At 42.2% G+C, this 22,755-nt stretch overlaps 1 non-coding gene across 1 annotated transcript; it reads right to left on the minus strand.

Annotated features, from left to right (window-relative positions):
* Positions 1 to 22,417: 22,417 nt before the first annotated feature.
* LOC133833200 (small nucleolar RNA R71) lies at positions 22,418 to 22,524 on the minus strand. The gene has a single exon (XR_009892594.1). It is a non-coding gene; the product is annotated as a small nucleolar RNA R71 (small nucleolar RNA).
* Positions 22,525 to 22,755: the final 231 nt, after the last annotated feature.

Consider the following 22,755-nt stretch of genomic DNA (forward strand, 5'->3'; position numbering starts at 1 on the left):
ATCGATCCCACGGTACCCTTGTGGAAAGTTTTCGTAAACGGAGCCTCGAATGAAAACGGAGCAGGAGGCGGGATCATCCTGGTGTTACCACAAGGACACCAGTTACAAAGTGCCCTACGATTCCAGTTCAAAGCATTGAACAACTAGGTCGAGCACGAGGCCATGTTGGCCGGATTGCGCTTGGCCCAGGAAGTAGGGGCCGCAAGTTTGGAGATCTATAGCGACTCCTAATTGGTTGTCAGAAAATCTCGGGGGACTACCAAACAAAAAGGGGAAAAGATGGCAGCTTATGTGACATGAACGCGAGAGCTGCTTTAATCTTTTAAGAAACACTCCATCCGCCAGATCCCCAGGGAACAAAAAGTGTTTGCAGATATGTTGGCAAAACTGGCCACGGATGCTGAGGCAGAACTCTTCGGGCTTGTCCCGATCAACCATCTCCATGCACCAAGTATTCAAGCCCCCACAATTAACGCTATAGACTACTCCACGTCCTGGATGGGACCCATCATCCAATACCTAACAACCAGGGGGTTGCCCACAGACAGGGCAGTAGCTAGGAAGCTTCAGTACCAGGCCCCCAGATACGTCATGATGGAAGGAAAACTCTATCGCAGAGGGCTATCCATGCCATACCTCTGATGCTGAGATCATACAACCGGACTCAGCTTGTCCAAGAAAATCCTAAGGCAAAGATATTTCTGGCCAATCATGAAGAAAGACTATGTTGATTACGACCGCAAGTGCAAACAATGCCAAAGGTACGCGAAGATCCCGCGATCCCCTCCAACGGAAATAACTCTAATGACGAGTCCCTGGCCCTTCGCGGTGTGGGGAATTGACCTAGTAAGGTCGCTCCCGACCGGAAAGGGTTTTGTGAAATATGCTATCGTGGTCATCGACTATTACATCAAGTGGATCGAGGCAGAACCCATGAACACCATCACCTCGAAAAAGGCCCTGGACTTCGTCATCAACAACATTGTGTGTCGATATGGCCTCCCCTACAAGATCGTGTTCAACAACGGGAAGCAATTTGACAGCCTCCACTTCACTCACTTTCGTGAAAGGCATGGCATCATCAAAAACTTCTCTGCGGTCGCCAGACCTCAAGCAAACAAGTAAACAGAGGTCGTGAACAAGATCTTGAAGGGAACATTGAAGAAAAAGCTTCAAGCCTGCAAAAGCAAGTGGCCGAAAAAGCTGCCCCGCGTATTATGGGCATATCGGACCACCGAAAGAACGTCTACCGGACACACTCCTTACTCCATGGTATATGGATGCGAAGCAGTCATCCCAGTGGAAACAGCTATCCCATCCCGCAGAAGGGACACGTATGATCCCACTCAGAACCACGCCCTACTCCAGGAATCTTTAGACCTCATTGAGGAGATCCAGGAAGAATCCCAGGTTCAGCTGAAGATGTACCAAGGCAAGATTGCTCGGCATTTTAACTCTAAAGTTAAGAGCCAAAGGTTTGAAACCGACGATCTAATCCTGAGAAGAGTCTTCCTTGCAACCCAAGATATGGGAGTGGGGGTTCTGGGCCCAAACTGGGAAGGACCATATGAAATCCAATATGAAGTGTGTCCGGGAACATATCGCTTAAGGAGACTTGACAGAATAGAGGTCCCAAGGGCCTGGAACGCGGAATATCTCTATAAGTACTATCAATAGTTAGGAGGGCATGTTCCTGATTTTAATTTTTCTTGTAAGCAATGTACGCCCCGGGGCAGTTTCTTAGTTAATAAAAATGATGTGTGAAAAACATCATAAAGAAATATTGTAAAGAAATCGAAATTCGCGTCCGTCTACATAAAAAAGTGACCCAAGACTACAGTTTTTGCTCACTTGGGGGGCTATATCCATTCGTATGAACAAGTCTGGGAACAAGAACAAACAGGATGCAAAACACAAAATTTAGTCCTAGTTTGGACCGTACAAATTGGGGGTAGCAGAAACCCAACTCCTAACAAAAGGACGCAAGGCTAAGGCCTAGTCCCAACCAAGACTAACATGGTCTGGGGGGTATAACCCGAAAGGACGCAAGGCTAAGGCCTAGTCCCAACCCAGACTGATATGGTCTGGGGGGTACAAACCTGAAAGGATGCAAGGCTAAGGCCTAGTCCCAACCCGGACACACATGGTCCGAGGAGTACAAACTCGAAAGGACGCAAGGCTAAGGCCTAGTCCCAACCCAGACATACATGGTCCGGGGGGTACAAACCGGATAGGACGCAAGGGTCAAGCCTAGTCCCTGCTCGGACATGCGTTGTCCAGGAGTATAAAGAACATGAAAATCAGTTAACCGAATGTGGTCCCAGATAACCAGATACTTGTCCATGTCTTCACCATAACAACCCGAAATTGTTAGAACGTGAGTCCTAGGTATGAATTATCTATAATTAGTCTTATAAATGGCCCAGAACGTGGGAACCTCACCCATAGGTCCAAAATAAGTTGATCAACTAACCTCTGATGGCCCAGGCCGTTGGAACCTGAACACCAAAATCAGGACAAACAAACTTGGTGACAACTGTTAACTCTCTAATGGCCCAGGCCGTTGGAACATGAACAGCAGGATTGAAGCGAGTTAAAATGTTAAAATCTAAAGAGATCTCCGATGGTCCAAGCCGTTGGAGCCCGTATTACAAAATCGGGACGAACACGGTTCCCCAGGTGTAATAAACGTTTTCTATTTTCCCCAAATGGTTCCGACCGTTAGAACCAGGACCGAATATTCAACTCTTTCATGCAAGGTGGTAAAACACTTAGTGAGATTCTAACAAATTGAACGTGAAAAACTTTGTGCAAAAGGAAAAATTAGATACACATAAAAATTGTCTTAGACGCACCTGCGTCCATAAAAGTGTTACAAAAAAAAAAAGAGAAAGAAAAACATAAAGTAAAAGACCCGGGCTTAGGCTTCTCCATGTCCTGATGCCTCCAGGTTGGCCCCGTCTATCTCCTCCTCATCCAAGGGCTCCGCGTCAGCTTTCTCCTTAGCCTCGAACTTGGCTCTCTTCGCGGCAGGATCAGGGTAAAGCAGGAGGCTCATGTTCTTACCCTGGAGCCAGGCCATGTAGATAGCCTCGTCAAAGGTGGCCTCCAACAAGGCATCCGCTTGCTCTTTCCCTTGACGAGCCTCTCCATGCATTTTCACCTCCAGCTGAAGCAGATCATCTAAGGCCTGGATTCGAGACTCAAGAGCGGTGATCTTCTCCCGATCCTAGTGAGACTGGGCTTTGACTGCCTTCAGGACAGCCTTAGATGATGCCTCAGAGCCCTGAACACAGAGAAGCTCCGCCTCCAGACTAGCCACCAAATTTTTATACTCAGCTTCTCTCCGGGATGAAGTTTCTTCAAGCTGGAACTGGGCCCGAGCAGCCTCTTCGCGGTCTGCTTTGGCTTGGGCCACCTCTTTGGCCAGGGCTTCCTTAGTGGCTTCCTGCTGGTACACAACCACCTCCAATTCCACCTTGCCCGTCTCCAATTTCATTGCCATCTCGACCACCAAGTTAGCATTCCAATGGGCCAGCAAAGCATCCTGGAACAAATCAAAGTTAGAAGAAAATACGGATTAAAAATACGAAAAGTAAAGGGGGATACGGGCAGATGACTTACAGCAGTCCTGGTGACGAATAGCCTGCGAGATGAACAGAGCATCCTGGTTAGCCAAGGTGGCGTATCGTTTCAGCTAAAGATTATACATGGTAGTCCCAACCTGCTCCAACAGGTCCGCGGCGAATGGGGTTGTGGCCTACCCGAATTTGTGGCGAAAACTTGTCTCAGCAACAAAAGATCGTCAGAGAACTCAACCTTACAAAAGATCGTCAGAGTCCAGTAAACCTCCTCCCTCCTTCCCCGGCCGTCTTCCCATGTCTGGGACACCACCTTTGACCGCTCCTCCTGCAGGATCATCTCCCCCTCTTCAGGAAGAACCAGATTGAAGGGGCACATGGGAGCCTCCAGAAGTTCCCGAGCGGCGAACTGACTTTCCCTGGAAGAATTCTCAGCCAAGGAGAGGTCTTTAAGCTTGGCCCTCTTTGCCCAATTCATGGACTCACCCGCAGCCGAGTCCGCGACCCTTTTCTAAGACCCCCGACTTGCCAGAGGTTCCTGCTCCAGGTCAATGACCGGAGGTCGAGTAGGTTGGGGCAGGACAGCTTTGATATGAACAGTCGTAGTAGGGATCGCGGTTGAGGCCTCCCCGACCATATTCGGCTCTGGTACCAAGCCCCCAAGAATTGCGTCCAACACCTTGTTCTTGGACACGCCTCTGGCAGCTTTCCTGGCTGATGCCCTGGCCTTGGCCGCTCGGGCCTGCTTCATCTTGACCACAGGGTTAGACATATTGGATCCTTCTGAAATAGACAAACATAAAGAAATTTAGCAAAGTATACAAGTAAGGATAAGAAGTGATTCAAAAGAAAAACTAGGCTAAGGTCCTCCGGGACGAACCCTTATTTAGAACCCGGGCTCGACTCAATTCTCCTATAGCGAAGGAATGAATTCGGTCTCCCATGTCATCCAGGTCCAGGAAGTTTCCATATTGAAGGAACCCGGATGAGTACATATTGAAGGAACCCGGATGAGTACATGAGAGTCTCCAGGTCTACAATGATGGGGGATGAAGGTCTCATTTCTCTAACGACCCCGAACAGGGGGGCTCGACAAACTAGTCTATCCCTAACTAAGTCCCCAAAATCTGGAGCATAAGTCAAAAGAAAAGGCGAATTACCTTGCCCCGATACACTAGCCCCGGGAGCCCCCGTGTTCGACTAAGCCTCGTCAAAGAGAGCTTCCAGCTCCTCAAAGGCGGCCATCTCTGTTTGTTGAGCTTGTTCCCTCTTCCTTTTTGTCGCATCCGCCCGGGCCGCGTCTTCCACAGCCTTGATATGTTCGAGGGATAGTTCCTCCCTCAAAGCCAGATCTTTCTCGCATTGTATCCCCCGGAGGCTAGGGGACACAATCGTCTGGTTGGCCGCCAACATCCCAATTACTCGCAGGCTGGCAGTGTTTATATAGCTCCCTACGTCTAAGTCCTCCGCGCCTAACGTGGCACAGAACTTCTTCTGGTCAAGGATCGACTGGGTAAGGGGGGTCTGGGCATAGGGTCCTGTCATCTAGGACTGTAAGTTGAAAGCGAATAACAAAAAGAATGAATTAAACTAGGAAGAAAGAGACTATTTACCCACTCATAGGAAGTCCAGCATCAACATGGGGTTCTTATCCAGGAGGAACCCGGATGTCATAAACCAATAGTGTCTGACATCCGGGGGATGTTTCCAGGAACTGGTGGGGGCAGGAAAATTGCCACAAGGCTTCAGTCTGTAGAAGTCATCCTGGATCTTGCCCTTGGCGTTAAGCTGCGGCTCTAGCTTATAAAAGTACAACACCTCAGTCGGGGTTGGCTCAGGTATTTCCTTCGCCACGCAGAAGGTGCGCCATCCCACGAGGAGTCGGTAAGCTTGGGGCAAGAACTGAAACGACGCTTTCCCTACAAACTTAAGGAATTGCGTGAAATATTCGTGGAGTGGGAGAGTGGCTCCCGCACTGATGTGGCCCATGCTCCAGGCCCCAAATTCGCCCATGCTGGTTTGGGCCTTTTCCTCCTTCCTAGCTAGGCGGTTATAAAATAGTCCAGGAGTCTACTCCACGCCCAAATGCTTCTCCAAGATATCCAACATCCGGTAGTTCTGGAATAGGTTCTCTTCCCCGTCCATCTCCCATGTGTTGCAATTAGGGGGTTTATGTAACGCCCTACTTCCTTAGAGCCGTTACTAGGTGTGTTTAAAATCGTGCTTTCAACTCGCTAATCGAGGTTTTAACTCAAAACGTGTCACTAAGCCATAATTAAAAAGAAAACAGAGGCTAGCTCTCCACTGACCACCATGCGGGCCGCGGCGCACTCGAATTTTCTCAGCCTCCCATGGCTGCGTGCGCATGCGGGCCGTGGCACACCCCTCCTAGGGCCGCGGCTCCATACGACGAACCCAGATTTTCCATCAGTTTTTTCATCCCTTCTTCAAGCCAATTACCACCAAAACCAAGCTAAGACTCCTAGATATTCAACATAATTACTCCAGCACAGAAACAACATCAAAACCTCATCAATGTATGCTCCGAAACTTAGCTAAAACACCCAAAGATTAAGCAAGCTTAGCTACATGCAATCCTCTAGAACCAGTAGAAAGTTAAAGACTATTCTTTAATGTTTAGAGCTTACCTTGCTGAGCTTAATCCCAGAATTTTGATCCTCAATCCCAAAGCTTCAAGCTCCTAAAGCATCCCAGCTGAAATCCTTCAATTCCTTGGTAATTCCTTTAGATTTCCTCTTGAATTCCACCTTAGAGAATGTAAGAGAAAGGAGAGCAAAAGCTAACTTCAGTTCTTAGGAGAGTATGAGTCGGTTTCTCAAGGTTTCTAAACAGTTCCTTTCTTTTATTGTTTTATATAACTTAAGTCTAAAGGTTACCTCAAGGCTTGGGGTGTCAAAACGTCCCCGAGGGCAAAAATGGTAAATTCCCCAAATATTCCCACCTAGGCATTCTATCCTCAAATATATCTCCAAATATTTACTTCCATGTCCCGATAATCCCATGACTCAACTAATACCCGAATTACCCCTCGACTCGCCCCAAGTCCGAATCTCAACCCCGTTGTGACTCTCTGGCTAACCGTTCCCCAGGACTGTCTCGGATCGTGCTGTACAGACATATCACACGTATACAACATATATTTCATTTATCACATTTATGCCCCCAATATCCAGACGGGGTCCACATGCACATTTAACTCAATTAAACATGCATCATAATCATATATACACATAAATTCACATATAAGCAAATTAAACCACTTATTACCCTCCGGGCACACTAATCAAGGCCCTAAGCCCGATTAGCAAATTCGGGTCGTTACAACTATCCCCTCCTTACAGAAATTTCGTCCTCGAAATTACGTGAACAACTCGGGGTACCGCTCCCTCATCTCTGACTCAAGTTCCCACGTCGCCTCCTCAACCTTGTTGTTCCTCCACAACACTTTCACCAAGGCGATGGTCTTGCTCCTCAAGACCTTATCTTTTCGATCAAGAATCTGAACCGGCTTCTCTTCATAGGACAAATCCTGATCAAGCTCCAAATTCTCAAAACTCAAGACATGCGTTGAGTCTGACATATACTTCCGAAGCATAGATATATGAAATACATCATGAACCCCCGATAAAGATGGAGGCATCGCTAATCTGTAAGCTACCTCACCAACTCGTTCCAGTATCTCGAAGGGGCCAACAAACCTGGGGCTTAACTTACCCCGAACGCCAAATCGTTTCACACCCCTCATGGGTGAAACCCTAAGGAACACATGATCTCCCACCTGAAACTCCACACTCCTACGTCTCAGGTCTGAATAACTTTTCTGTCGACTCTGGGAGGCAAGCATACGCGCTCTGATCTTCTCAACTGCCTCATTGGTCCTTTGAACCATCTCTGGACCCAAATACCTACTCTCACCTGTCTCATCCCAATGAATAGGTGATCAACACTTTCTTCCATAAAGCATCTCGTACGGAGCCACACCGATGGTCGCCTGATAACTATTGTTGTACGGGAATTCAATCAAAGGAAGATACCTACTCCACGATCCCCCAAAGTCAAGCACACAGGCCCGCAACAGATCCTCCAATATCTGAATCGTCCTCTCAGACTGCCCATCCGTCTGAGGATGATAAGCAGTACTAAACCGTAACTGCGTGCCCATAGCCTTCTGCAAGCTCTCCCAGAACTTGGATGTGAAGGTGGGGTCTCTATCCGACACTATCGACCTCGGAGCCCCATGAAGTCGAACAACCTCCTTTACATACAATTCAGCGTACTGCTCAACAGTATAGGTTGTCCTAACAGGCAAGAAGTGGGTGGATTTGGTATACCTATCCACAATCACCCACACAGAGTCATGCTGTCCCACAGTTCTTGGTAAACCAACCACAAAATCCATAGTGATATCTTCCCACTTCCATTCCGGAATCCCCAAAGGCTGCAATAACCCCGCTGGCCTCTGGTGCTCAGCCTTGACCTGCTGACAAGTTAAACACTTAGCCACATAATCTACCACGTCCCTCTTCATACCCGACCACCAATATAAAACTTTCAAGTCCTGATACATCTTCGTCGTACCCGGGTGCAGAGAATAGGGAGTGGTATGCGATTCATCCAAGATCTCTCGCCGAAGATCAGAATCCATTGGAACACAGATCCGACCCTTATACCTCAATAATCCCATCTCTGAAATGGAGAAGTCCTTTGTCGCTCCGACTAAAGCACCCTCCCTATGACCTCGCAACAGAGAATCTTTCTCCTGCGCTTACTTGATTCTCTCAAGGAGTGTAGACTGAAGAGTGATGTTGGCTAACTGTCCAACCACCAACTCTATACCCGCTCTGGTCATCTCCTCAGCTAACTTATCGGACATCCGCCTCGAGCTAAACAACTGTCCTGGGCCCTTCCGACTCAATGCATTTGCCACAACATTAGCCTTCCCAGGATGGTAAAGGATATCACAATCATAATCCTTAACCAACTCCAGCCACCGCCTCTGGCGCATATTCAAGTCCTTCTGGGTAAAGAAATACTTTAGGCTCTTATGGTCAGTGTATATCTCGCACTTCTCACCATAAAGATAATGCCTCCAAATCTTAAGTGCAAACACCACTGCTGCTAACTCTAGGTCATGTGTAGGATACCTTTGCTCGTACTCCTTTAACTACCTTGATGCATAGGCTATTACTTTGCCAGCTTGCATCAACACACACCCCAAACCCTGCCTAGACGCATCACAATAGACCACAAACTTTTCATTCTCTGTCGGCAAGCTAAGTACTGGAGCAGTAATTAATCGCCGCTTAAGTTCCTTAAAACTGTTCTCACATCTGTCCGTCCAGACATACCTGGTCTTCTTCTTTGTCAACTCTGTCAATGGTGTAGCTATTCTGGAGAACCCCTCAACAAATCGCCGATAGTACCCTGCCAAACCCAGAAAGCTTCTCACCTCAGGAACATTACTCGGTCTAGGCCAATCTCTGACCGCCTCAATCTTACTTGGGTCAACCAGAATCCCCTCCTTACTAACGATATGGCCCAGAAATGTAACTTGTGGCAACCAAAACTCACACTTACTGAACTTAGCATACAACTTATGCTCCCTCAACCGCTGTAGTACCAATCGCAAATGCTGCTCATGTTCCATCTCTGTCTGAGAGTACACCAAGATATCGTCGATAAACACAATCACAAACTTGTCCAGATAGTCCTTGAAAACCCTATTCATCATGTCCATAAAAGCTGCTGGGGCATTGGTTAATCCAAAGGACATAACCAGGAATTCATAGTGTCCATACCTCGTTCGGAAAGTAGTCTTTGGTATGTCCTCCTCTTTGATCCTTAACTGATGGTAACCTGATCGGAGATCTATCTTGGAGAACACTGTCCTTCCCTGTAGCTGATCAAACAAATCATCGATCCTAGGCAATGGATACTTATTCTTAATGGTCAATTTATTCAGCTCCCTGTAATCAATGCACATCCTGAGGGACCCATCCTTCTTCTTAACGAACAACACTGGAGCACCCCATGGCGAGAAACTCGGTCTAATGAACCCCAAATCAAGTAACTCCTGCAGCTGAATCTTCAACTCCTTTAACTCCGCTGGAGCAATTCTATAAGGTGTCCTAGATACTGGCTCCGCTCCTGGTATCAACTCTATAACAAAGTCAATCTCCCTCTGAGGCGGTAACCCTGGCAGATCCGCTGGAAATAACTCCGGAAACTCACACACCACCCTTGTCTCACCCGGTCCAACCGGCACCACCCTAGAAGTATCCACAACGCTTGCCAGGAATCCTATGCAACCTTTCTGTATCAGGTCCCTCGCCCGTAAGGCTGAAATCATCGGTACACGCGGTCCACTAACTGTCCCCACAAACACAAAGGGTACCTCCCCTTCTGGTTCAAAAGTCACCATCCTGCGCCTGCAGTCTATCGTTGCCCCATACTTGGATAACCAATCCATTCCCAAGATTATGTCAAAATCATCCATCTCTAACTCAATCAAATCAACAAACAATTCCCTACCATCTACCTCCACAGGTAATGCCCTAATCCACTTCCTAGAGACTACCAACTCCCTTGTTGGCAACAAAGTCTAAAATCCCCTAGCATACACACCACTCGGTCTACAAAGCTGATCTATCACCCTAGCAGATACAAATGAATGGGTAGCCCTTGAATCAAACAAGGCAGAATACAAAGAACCGACACTAGAGATCTGACCTGCCACCACTGAGGGGCTAGCCTCCGCCTCAGTCTGTGTCAAAGTGAATACCCTGGCAGGAGCAAGACTGTCACTCTGCTTCTGCTCCTCCTTCTTAACTTGAGGGAAATCCCTTTTCAAATGGCTGGTACTCCCACAAACAAAGCAAGCCCTGATCCTGCACTCACCCTGGTGTCGACGCCTGCACCGTGGACACATAGGAAAACTCCTCCAGTTATCACCGCCACCCTGTCGGCCGGTGGAAGCACCCCGCACTCTCCTATCAGAACTATGAGGAGTAAATGAATCTGGAGCTCTTCTTTTCTGCTCGCTGGGGCCACTGCCCCGACTGGTCCCAACAAACGGAGGCACTGTCCTCTTGGCATCGCGCCTAACAGCGCTGTCCTTCCACATTTGATCCTCAACCCTCTCAGCAGTAAGGGCCTTATCCACCGCTTGGCCATAAGTGGTAGTCGCTGGATCCAAGGTAATGTTCACATCGCGGGCAATCATAACATTCAACCCCCGCACAAACCTATCCCTCCTGGCCGCATCTGACGGCACTAGATCTGGCGCAAACTTCGCCAATCTATCAAACTTGATTGCATACTCTGTTACTGTCAATCGATTCTGAGTCAGGTTGATAAACTCATCAACCTTCGCAGCTCGCACTGCCACACTGTAATATTTCTCATTAAAAACACTTTTAAACTCCTCCCATGTCATAACCGCAACATTCCTCCGCTGGCTCACCATATCCCACCAGATGCGAGCATCAGCCCTGAGCATATAGCTCGCACAATCAACCCTGTCATGTCCTTCGACCCTCATAAAATCCAAGATCATAGAAATCAGGTTCATCCACTGCTCCGCCAGCAATGGGTCTGAACCACCCTCAAAGGTAGGAGGTTGCTGCTTCCTGAACCTTTCATACAAAGGTTCCAACCTATTCTCCAGAGTAGACTGAACAGGCACTGGCACTGCAGCCTACTGCATTGGCAGCCCAGTAACCTGAGGCGGGGCCTGCTGCCTCATCTGTCGCAGCTCTTCCTCTGTTCTCTGCAGCCTGGCCTCCATTTCAGCCAATATCTGTTGCCAGTTCTGTGGGGTAGGTGGAGGGTCCTGACCCTGGTTGTCATCCTCGGCCCTACTGCCGTGGAGTTTAGCTGATTGACGAGGCATCTCAACAAATATGCCTGCAACCATCGACGCCGCTCATTAGGCAAGACAACAACATCCAAAACCACCTCCCAGGCACATCAGTAATCCACACAAAACAACTCATATGGCACATAACACACAGCGGGCCATGCCCTAGCATCATGCGTATGTTAACTAATTCATCATGCTCTATACAAAACATACAAGCATACAGGGCATTTAAACACATATTCAGACATATCAACCATTCTTACCAACCAACCCTGAGTTAAGCCTGTCACTGACTACGTGTGTACATGTTCGGTCAATCTCCAGAACCAATAACCTTGGCTCGCTCTGATACCAAGTTGTAACGCCCTACTTCCTTAGATCTGTTACTAGGTGTGTTTAAAATCGTGCTTTCAACTCGCTAATCGAGGTTTTAACTCAAAACATGTCACTAAGCCATAATTAAAAAGAAAACATTAGAGAAAGTAGTTTTTCACAATTAATTATAAAAAAAAATTTACATTTGGGATCCCAAAACATAATTTAGAAAATGTTTACAACACAAAACTGATCAGAGTCGACTAGACGACAAAATCTAAGTTCATTTACAAGCATCCCCCAAAATCCCCTAACTGTGACAGCCAGGCTGGCCGGACATGTACACGCCGCCTCACGCCAGCTGTGCTCATGGTTGGTTGATCTTCTCTTTACCCTTACCTGCACCACAGAGCATCTGTGAGCCGAAGCCCAGCAAAAAAACACATAACAGATAACATACGCAATACATGAATCAAACATATAAGCAGGCCACCAATGGCTAAACACGAACGGCCTAGCCGTCCCAGGCGTTTACCAAACCCTGGGTTCGTGGACCATGCCGTTAGGATATCTCAGGTATCCTGTTAGGGACTCGCCCTGGCGACTTGCACCCCACGTGCTCTACGCCGTTACCGGCCTTAAGCCGTTCTCGGCCTTGCACTCATCGTGCTTGATGCCGTTCCCGGTATACACCGTTCCCGGCTCTTGCCGATCACACATATAATATCAAACACAGTATAGCAACAAGCACAGAATTCAAGCATAAACAGATAAAGAGCCATGCTCTGCAATTCTAGTATATAGGGCTCGGCCCTACATGTCATTTCTATTCAATATATCGGGCTCAGCCCTGCACACAAGCTCTATGGATATAGGGGTTTTCTTACCTGAGTTCCGAGCTTCCTGAGCACCGATACCCCGAGCACAGTCCACTAACGTGAGCCTTGCCGAAATCCTAGTCACAACACATAACAATATCCGACTATCAAATTCCAACCCAACAAATAACCTCAAACCATAACCCTAACCTCCGGGATCTTGAATTCTATCAATCCGAATGATAAAATCCATCCCGAGCCTTACCCTTTAAGTTCCCAAGTCAAAAATATCATTAAAATCCTCACTGACACTAAGGGCCGCGGCCCCACCCTCTAGAGCCACTGCTAGCCTCAAAACAGAGGCTAGCTCTCCACTGACCACCACGAGGGCTGCGGCGCGCTCGAATTTTCTCAGCCTCCCATGGCTGCGCGCGCATGCGGGCCGCGGCACACCCCTCCTAGGGTCGCGGCTCCATACGACGAACCCAGATTTTCCATCAGTTTTTTCATCCCTTCTTCAAGCTAATTACCACCAAAACCAAGCTAAGACTCCTAGATATTCAACATAATTACTCCAACACAGAAACAACATCAAAACCTCATCAAAGTATGTTCAAAACTTAGCTGAAACACCCAAAGATTAAGCAAGCTTAGCTACATGCAATCCTCTAGAACCAGCAGAAAGTTAAAGACTAGACTTTAATGTTTAGAGCTTACCTTGCTGAGCTTAATCCCAGAATTTTGATCCTCAATCCCAAAGCTTCAAGCTCCTAAAGCATCCCAGCTGAAATCCCTTCAATTCCTTGGTAATTCCTTTAGATTTCCTCTTGAATTCCACCTTAGAGAGTGTAAGAGAAAGGAGAGCAAAAGCTAACTTCAGTTCTTAGGAGAGTATGAGTCAGTTTCTCAAGGTTTCTAAGCAGTTCCTTTCTTTTATTGTTTTATATAACTTAAGTCTAAAGGTTACCTCAAGGCTCGGGGTGTCAAAACGTCCCCGAGGGCAAAAATGGTAAATTCCCCAAATATTCCCACCTAGGCATTCTATCCTCAAATATATCTCCAAATATTTACTTCCATGTCCCGATAATCCCATGACTCAACTAATACCCGAATTACCCCTCGACTCGCCCCAAGTCCGAATCTCAACCCCGTTGTGACTCTCTGGCTAACCATTCCCCAGGACTGTCTCAGATCGTGCTGTACAGACATATCACACGTATACAACATATATTTCATTTATCACATTTATGCCCCCAATATCCAGACGGGGTCCACATGCACATTTAACTCAATTAAACATGCATCATAATCATATATACACATAAATTCACATATAAGAAAATTAAACCACTTATTGCCCTCCAGGCACACTAATCAAGGCCCTAAGCCCGATTAGAAAATTCTGGTCGTTACAGTTTATGTCCTTCCAGGACGAAAGGGGCTGCTTGGACGTACTCTTCTGGATGAAGGGTGACATCGTGACTCATGGCTGATGATCTGGGAACAAAAGGGAACAAAGCAAACAACCAAGCAGTTAGCACCAAAACCCAAAAAGGTCGGTCAAGGTACAGGGCTCTCCTACAAACTTCTTGGAAGAGTCCCCTCCGGATCAGATCTGGGATCACCAAAGATCTGCAGAACCCTGATCGGGAACAAATAAGAAGAGTTTTTTCTAAGGCTTTCCCAAGACGGCCTATTACCGCTTGTTCAGGGACAAACCGGACCTAAGAGAATCCGGGACAACCCATAAAATTTGTTCTCTTATTCTAAGACAATTAGAGCTACCCTAAACGGTGGCCTTAGCTCTAACAACCCTATAGCTATAACAGCAGTATAACAAAATGATAAGCACGAGAAAACATGAGTAAAAGGGTCGGAAAACTTACGAAAAAGTGCTGATTGTGGAGGATGATATGTTTCCGGAAAAAAAGTCGGCAGAACCACGGTCTTGGACAAGCGGAGGCAACACAGAAGTTCGTCCAACGGTCGGGTCAAAGTCACACTTTCTAGCAACGGTGTAGAAATCAAATGCGTAGGAAAAAGACGACGACGAAGGCAGAGTAACTGACGAAGAATTTCATCGGCAAGCTAGGACATAAAAGGTCCTTTCTGTGATTTCGATTCGTTCAGAGTGTGTAAAGTTTTTGAATGAAAATATGGGGGTATTTATAAGAACCAAAATTTTTTTTTTTGATCTGACGGTACAACACGACCCCCCCCCCCCCCCCATCGAACGGTCCCGGATCGCGCAGGGGCATTAATTAGCCCACTCGAGTATCGGATCGTGGTTTCCCAAAGTCGCAATCCACACCGCCTCGATCCAAAGATCCACAGGAAAAGCATCTCAAAGGTCATCCCATCCAACGATCCTCAATAATGCAATAATATTAAAGGATCCGTTCATGCAGATGGGACGCTTCAGAATTTGCGCTGACGTTTGACTGCCAACATGGTAATAAAGAGAATGTCTCCTAATTTGTCAGACTCGAGTACCTTCAACGCGCCAATTGCAGGGGGACACATGTGTATATCATGACGAAGTTGAAAGATCAAGGGTCATCTAAACGGCCCTGAAGTAAATGAATCGGGGCTCTGGTAAACAAACTCGGATCCTAGTAAAGGGACTGGGCCTTTGGGATTTGATCAGGGATGTTAATACAAATGCTTATTATACAAGCTCTCGGCAATAAATTCCCCATGAAAGCAGACCCGTATCCTTGGGAATGAACCGGGATGTGGAGAATTGATCCGGGGAAGGAAGCAAGCCTCCACCTCGCAAGCATAGATGAAGGCTCAAGGGGTAAATAATATCCTCGTTTTCATTCCAACATTCATGGCTCCGCATATTGAGTCCATGGGCCACCTTGAAGGGACTTAAGGCCCAGATCAGGCCCCATAGACAAGGAAGGAGTGAGCTTGGCGGCCCAAATATCAGTAAAGCCCAAACGGTATCCCATAATAGAAGCCGGGACCATGAAGTTAGTATGTTGCATGTTCCCGAACCCTTTTTTCGGTGCCCCCCGAGATGTGATGAAGATATCGTTTCCTCCAAGTCTAAAAATAGACCAGGATGACAATGGATGAACCCAGATCCTGGTAAACAAACCAGGATCCGGCTAAATTAAGAGTGATGTTAGTAAATGGACCCGGACCAGGCGACCAGGTTGGGCATGATAAGTTGTCCCTGATGCTGATATCATCCTGAGAAACACAGAGTTTTGTCCCCATAACTAACCTGCAGAAGAGGTTACATACGGATTGAACGCCGTCAGTTCATAATTGTATTGCCTCTACTCTGACAGATCCTGTCCCCCGGATCTCCTTCGAAGCCCACGCGAACTAGACTGAAGCTGCGTACTGTTGTCAGTCTTATAGCGTGATTACGCTCAGGCCGGCCCAGTGGGCCCTGATTAGTGCATTTTATTTGTTAAAATCCTTTGTATTAAGCCTCCATCAGCTAGAAAATAGTGTTTATACCCTTATTGGGCCCGAATTAGTCCGGCCCAAACCTAGCGCACTCAACTGCCTATAAATATGAACAGTTGTGCACTTGGAAGGGGATTCGATTTCTTCTCTTGTAAGCATACATTCTGCTCAAATTCAGAGAGATCTTATTACTTAAGCTCCAAAATCTCTAATACAATCGACTTATGGACTAAGGCTCTTTAACGCCCCAATCACGTAAATTCTTTGTGTGATAATCTACGTTCTTCGCTTTCTAAGCTCTCTTATCTCTTATAATTCTAGTTTCCAAAATACTCAATTAACAAAACCCATGAAGGAAATTCATACAAAAATATTTGAGACTAAACCCTAAGTCTCGGGGAGACCTACCCTATGGTCTTGATACCTAGGCTCGGGTATCACAATTGTATTTTCACACAATCCGCTAAAAATCTTTTTCTGTAAAAGTTCTGCTATTAACCTGTACTTTCAACAGTCGGTAAAATATATAAAAGATTTTAGCCGGTATTATATCCTGAAAATACTAATTAAATTCCTTAATTATTTTTCAAGAAAATAAAATCTTAATTTTCCTTTTATTTTTCTTAAGGTTTTAATCTCTAAAAATCGTTTTAAGAAAATTTTCTAATTTATCTTAATTAGGAAAACTGTTAAAAATTTATCATCTTGACTAATTAATTTTTTTCCAAAGTCAATGAATCAAGTTTACTTACTAGAAAAATAATTCACTTAATTATCTTCTCTAAATATAGGGTTTTAAACCCTTTTTAATTTATTAACTTATTAATAAATTAATTATTTTATGTTTAGAAAGAATAACAATTTTTTAATAAAAATAATTCTCACTAATCTTAAAGTGGTATTTTAGGTCAAAATATGTTTTCAAGACTTGCCAAGTTTTTATCTTGCAATAAGCAAAATTTTACTTTTTACCTTAAGTTCCAAAATCTCATTTTTGCCTCAAGTGTGAAAACCTTATTTTTCACATTTTTAATTACATACTTTGTTAGGTCATAACTTTAAATTTACTTACCCAATTGTTACCAAAATTTCCCAATTCCATTTTTGGTATGCCATTTAGGTCTTTGTAAAATCTTAGGTCAAAGGGAGCATTTTTCATTGGTAAAATTATTTTCCAACAATGAGGTAAAAATGACCTTTTCAAGTCCTTAATTTTTCCAAACTTTGGCACTTAATAACTTTCAAACCGTTCAGTATTTTATTACCAAATTTTACAGTGAAATACTAGGTTATGCCAATAATATGTCCACTAAAGTTTAGAAAAAACTGGGTTCATTTGCCATATACAGTGGCTGTCCAAACTTGGTCCCGAAATTAAGAATACGAAAAAATAGTTTTTTACCTAAACTTTGAAATAGCATAACTCACTCATTTTTAAACATTTTTTAGTGTTTCAAAAGCTCAATTTTATGTACTCAATCTCAAAAACATCACAGTATAATCAAATTTTACAAAATGAATATACAGTGGATGCTTGACCCCTTGGAAGTCACAGCTCAAAACTTGTATTTTGTTTTAGGGTTCTCACCAAAACCCTTAGGGATTTTGGTCACTATTTTAAAAAATCAACACACAAGCATCATAAAAACTATAGAGCAACTACCATAGCCTTATTACATCACTAATAAGAAACTTTAAGCATTAAATATACAAAATAATGCTTAAAAATAAAAACCATACAATAACAACCATAAAAAGTAAGCTTTTTACCTCTTGTTGTTCTTGCTTAAGGTTTGGATCTTTCTACTAGCTTTGGCTCCTTCAAAACCCTTCCTACTAGCTTTGAGTCCTTCAGAACTCTACTAGCTTTGTTGGATCTTTCTACTAGCTTTGTTGTTCTTGCTCTAGGATTTTGATGTTCCTACTAGCTTTGAGTCCTTCAGAACTCTTTCAATACCTTAACCAACTCCCCCCCAACAACATAGATAGTTAGCTATTGAAAGACCTATGGTTAAAAACTTTACAAAGTCAAGTTTTTTAAAACTTTACCTTAGGGAAATCCTTCCTAGACCAAAGCTTAATGCTTCCAAGCCTTCTTAGTGTTCTTGAGGTTGAAGATTGAGAGAAAACTTGAGAGAGAATTTTCAAAAAAAGATGAGAATGCAAGTGAGAGAGAGTGGGGTCAGTTGGGGAGTTGGAAGAGCTTATACAAATAATATCCTATAACAACTTAAGTGTTTTACTACCCACTTGCCCATTTACCCTAATACTTAAATAAATGGGATTAAACTTAATTAAAATTTTGTCATTCCAATTAATTCCTTCACAGCCACCCACCATTTAGTTTATATATGTGTTTATATATATTTTTTATATAAAGGTTAATAAGTATTTCCTAAGAAGAAAATCCAATTTGACTTCCTATAACCCTTTTCACTCTTATTAAGTTTTAAAAATAAAACTTAACACGTAATAATTAAATTAAATGTCTCTCACATTTAATTTAATTAATCACACAATAAATTTTAACCTAAGGTCCATTCATGGAATAAAATTCTCCAATTCGGTAAAATTAAGCAGTTAACACAAAATGCCCTAAAATTTACATTTTCCCTTAGGTTTATTATTTTTGACCAAACTTTAATTTTTATGAATGTATTTTATGCCCAAAATATATTTGTCATAGTTTTTCATTTTATTTTCTGAGATTTTTACCCGATTAGGGTTTTTGTGTCGGTCCAAGACTGAAAGTCTTATCTTGAATTTTAAACACAAAATTCATAATTTGGCTAGCAATAACTCATGGAAATAAATTATAAACAAATATAATATTATTTAAAATAATATTCTTAACTCGGGGAAAACAATCCTGACCCGAGTCGTTTCAAGGTACCCGAAACGCAAGACGTTACATTCATATTGTTTGTTAGTACCTTTTATATTTGTAAAATGTGTAACCAGTTTCAAATTATTAATTTTTTATTTTATTTTTGTTTTAAAATCTTGTTTCAATTGGATATGCTTTTGATGATGAAGATCTGAGCAGGCATATGAAGAAGCATTACAAGAAGAAGAAGGGCAAGCAAAAAATGAAAGATTAGTTTAAGTTATAAGTTATTTTTTTAGTTTTTCTTGGTTATGAACATATGCTCGTAATTGTAACCAATTACAACTTATCATGTATTTCTTAGAAACATTTTGTAATTGGTTTAGTTTTTATATAAAGTTTGCATTTTTTGTTTACATATATTTTATTGCTTATGAAACCAGATCATTGTTCTGATTCATTATCGAATTCGAATTTTAATGTATTCTTTATTATAATTTATTTTTTATATATTGAAATAGGTTTTGTTTGTCTTTCTAATTTTGGTATGTGAAATTTTAAAAAAGACATAACTGGTTACAAAAACACTGAGTTGCATCTTGTGATCAGTGATAATTATGCTTGGAGGTTCCAAGAGCTTGTTGTCTTTAAGGTTGTTCTCTAGGAGGTATTCACTAAAATCATCAGTTATTGGCATGATTTGATTCTCTTCAGTGGATATATTGGTTTTACTTGAGAAATTTTTTTAAAGGTGCATATTCTTTGTAACTGGTTCTTCACTTCGTTGGTGAAGTATTGATCCAATTAGCATGTCTTGTGTTGTTGTATTGCTTTGAGTGGTTGTAACTTGATTTGTTGTATTGCAAGAGTTGCTCCCTATACTTTTGACGCACAATGGTAAGCTTGTTACTAAGATTTATTGCTTCTTGAGCTCTATGTAGAAGGCTACTAAGTTGTCTGTCAAAATTTTGATTGGTTGACTATTTTTGTAGTTGGTAGCTGATTTATATGGAGCTTTTCGGCTGGATTTCTTTCGTAATCAATTTCATCAAATTTTCAAATATGCAATTATTAGGAAACAACAAACCAACAATTGTGTAGTCAATATATTCATTCAAACAAAACTGTCCATATTACTGCAAGATAAAGTATCACTATAATTGTCATTGTTCCCTAAAAAATGATAAAAATAAGAGAAAAAGGCACAAATGAATTTCCATGTTACCAGTTGCAGTGTTTATTAATTTAAATTACATGTATGATTTTTTTTAAGTGTTTTGGTATTATTTTTGTGTGTTAGCAACAAATATTACAACAACAAATTTTATAAACAACCAGATTTTTATAGTTGTAACTGGTTACAACAGAATCCAACATTTCACAAAAATATAAGTTTCTAATAGTGTAAGAAGTTTTGAATTTTTCCATTTTTGCAGCAAATTTGCAATAATAAAGTTTACAAACATGATAAGTATCGAAATTGTCTATTTTCAATTCATTGTTCTTCTATGATTATGCAGTTGATTATTTATTTATATATGATTGATTATTTTATTTTGTGTTCTTAGGATTTTCAAGACATTTGAGTGAAAATTAATGAATTTTGGATGTTTTACACTAAATGGTTATCTTCGCCATTACAAGTTTGAAGCTTCAAACTTGATTTTGATAGTTTCCCAACAATCTTTTGGAAATTTTCTTCTAGAAATACAAGTTTTAGATTTGTATCTTATTTTTCCATATCTTTTTTAATCGTCTGATTTCGAGCTATATCGAGGAAGTTATGCTTAAAATACCGTCAGTGGTTGCAGTTGAAGAAAATCTTGGTTGCTGAGGAAATTGAAGGGAAGAAGTCAGTGACTCTAGGTCGCGGCCCAAGGACAATTTCTGCATTTTGAATTGTATTTTTAAATGAAATTAAGGGGACTATAAAAAGTAAAATTAGGGAAATTCTAAAATAACTTTCAAACCACGTTTTAAGAGACTAAACCCCAAAGAGAACTTGAGAGAGGAGGAGAAGAGATCAACATCTACATCAACATTCTACTTCTTCTTCTTCTTCTTCTTAAACTCTATTATTTTGAATTATGATTTAGATTATGGATTAGTTTCTTTCTAGGTTAAGGGTTACTTCAAAACCCTAGACATGATTTATTGATTTCAATGATATTATTATTCTACTTATTCCTTGATATTGAATTAATTATATTCTTCTATGCTTAATTTTATGATTAATGTGAAATCTTGTTTAGATGACCGATAATTATGGTTTTGCATTATTCTACTATCATCTTAGGGTTTCTATTCACCTAATCGTTTAGAACTCTAGGTTTTTGGTGATAAATTGCAATTAGGTATTGTGACGAGTATTTTAATTATGGTCAAGTTTATAACCTAGGTTAAATGAATTGCATGCTTGATGAATTTTTTGCCTAGATTAACTTGTTTCCACTAAATGTAATAATTTTCCCAAGTTAAATAGATTGCATGCTTAATGGGTTTATTGCTTGGTAAAAATAATTAATTAATGAACGCTTAGCTTTAATTAATTGTGTTTGGAAAATTGGGATAATTGACTGTTTAAGTGTTATCTACAGAGTTAATATTTCAATTGGAATAGAGAATAATAGTAATCATTGCTAATCTTGAATGAATCTTGAATGTGGAGAATTGACTCTTAACTGTTTCTTAAAATTGGTTTTATTAGTTTAATTGCTTATTCTTATATTTTATTGTTCTACATTGTATTTTTTTCTTCTTTTAAATTTTACAATCCCCCATTTACATTATTGTTTCTAATTTTGAATAATAGTCCTCATGGGTTTAACCTGTATTTATCATTACGCTCAATAATTGGTAATATTGAAAATAAAATATGTAGTAAATTTGATACGACACATGGCACGCATCAAATTTTTGGCGTCGTTGTCGGGGACTATTGTAAGTCTTTTTATTATTCAATTTAATTAATTATTTACTATCTAGTTTATTACCAATGAAATTTCAGGTGTATAAGTCTAGCGACAATACTCAAGACAGAGTTCAAGCCATTTACCAATATCTTCAGACATCATCGTCTTATTCTTCTCGTACTATCACCGATAACCCACTCTTTCAACCTTCAACAAGGAAAATTAACCCTATACAAGTATCATTACCATTTGATGATGATTCTGACTCAGATTCATTAATTAAGTCTCAGATGGCTCAGGATAGGACGTTGAAAGAGTTGGCAGCGCCGGATCTAGAACATCAACCATTATGTATACAATATCCGGCTTTGGATGTAAATTTTGAACATAAGTGGGGCCTCCTAAATTTATAACCCTCTTTTAATGGGCTACCAGGAGAGGACCCGAACAATCATCCTGACAGAGTTTCATATTGTCTGTGCTAGTATGAAACCAGCCTTAGTGACTGAAGAGAAAATTAAGTTAAGAGCCTTTTCATTCTCTCTGAAAGATGGTGCTAAGGAATGGCTCTATTATCTTCCTCCTAGAACGGTGAATACATGAAATGAGATGAAGACTTTTTTCTTGGAGCGCTACTTTCTGCATCTATGATTGGAAGTATAAGAAAGGAAATTAGTGGCATTTGCCAACAGACTGAGGAGTCATTGTATGAGTATTGGGAGTGGTTCAAGAGATTATTTGCTAGGTACCTTCACCATAAAATAAGTGAGCGATTTCTGATCCAGTACTTTTATGAAGGACTTTTACCATTTGATAGTAGTATGATAAATGCAGCAAGTGGGTCGATAAGACTCCTCCTACAGCCAGGAGCTTGATTTCCAACATGGGTTCTAATTCCCAACAGTTTGGTGTTCATCAAGAAGTACCAGTAAGAGGGGTTAATGAGGTGAATTCTAATGTAGAGCAACAACTCGCTCAATTGACAAATATGTTG

Source organism: Humulus lupulus, chromosome 4 (assembly GCF_963169125.1).
Source record: "Humulus lupulus chromosome 4, drHumLupu1.1, whole genome shotgun sequence".
In the NCBI taxonomy this organism is placed as follows: Eukaryota; Viridiplantae; Streptophyta; class Magnoliopsida; order Rosales; family Cannabaceae; genus Humulus; species Humulus lupulus.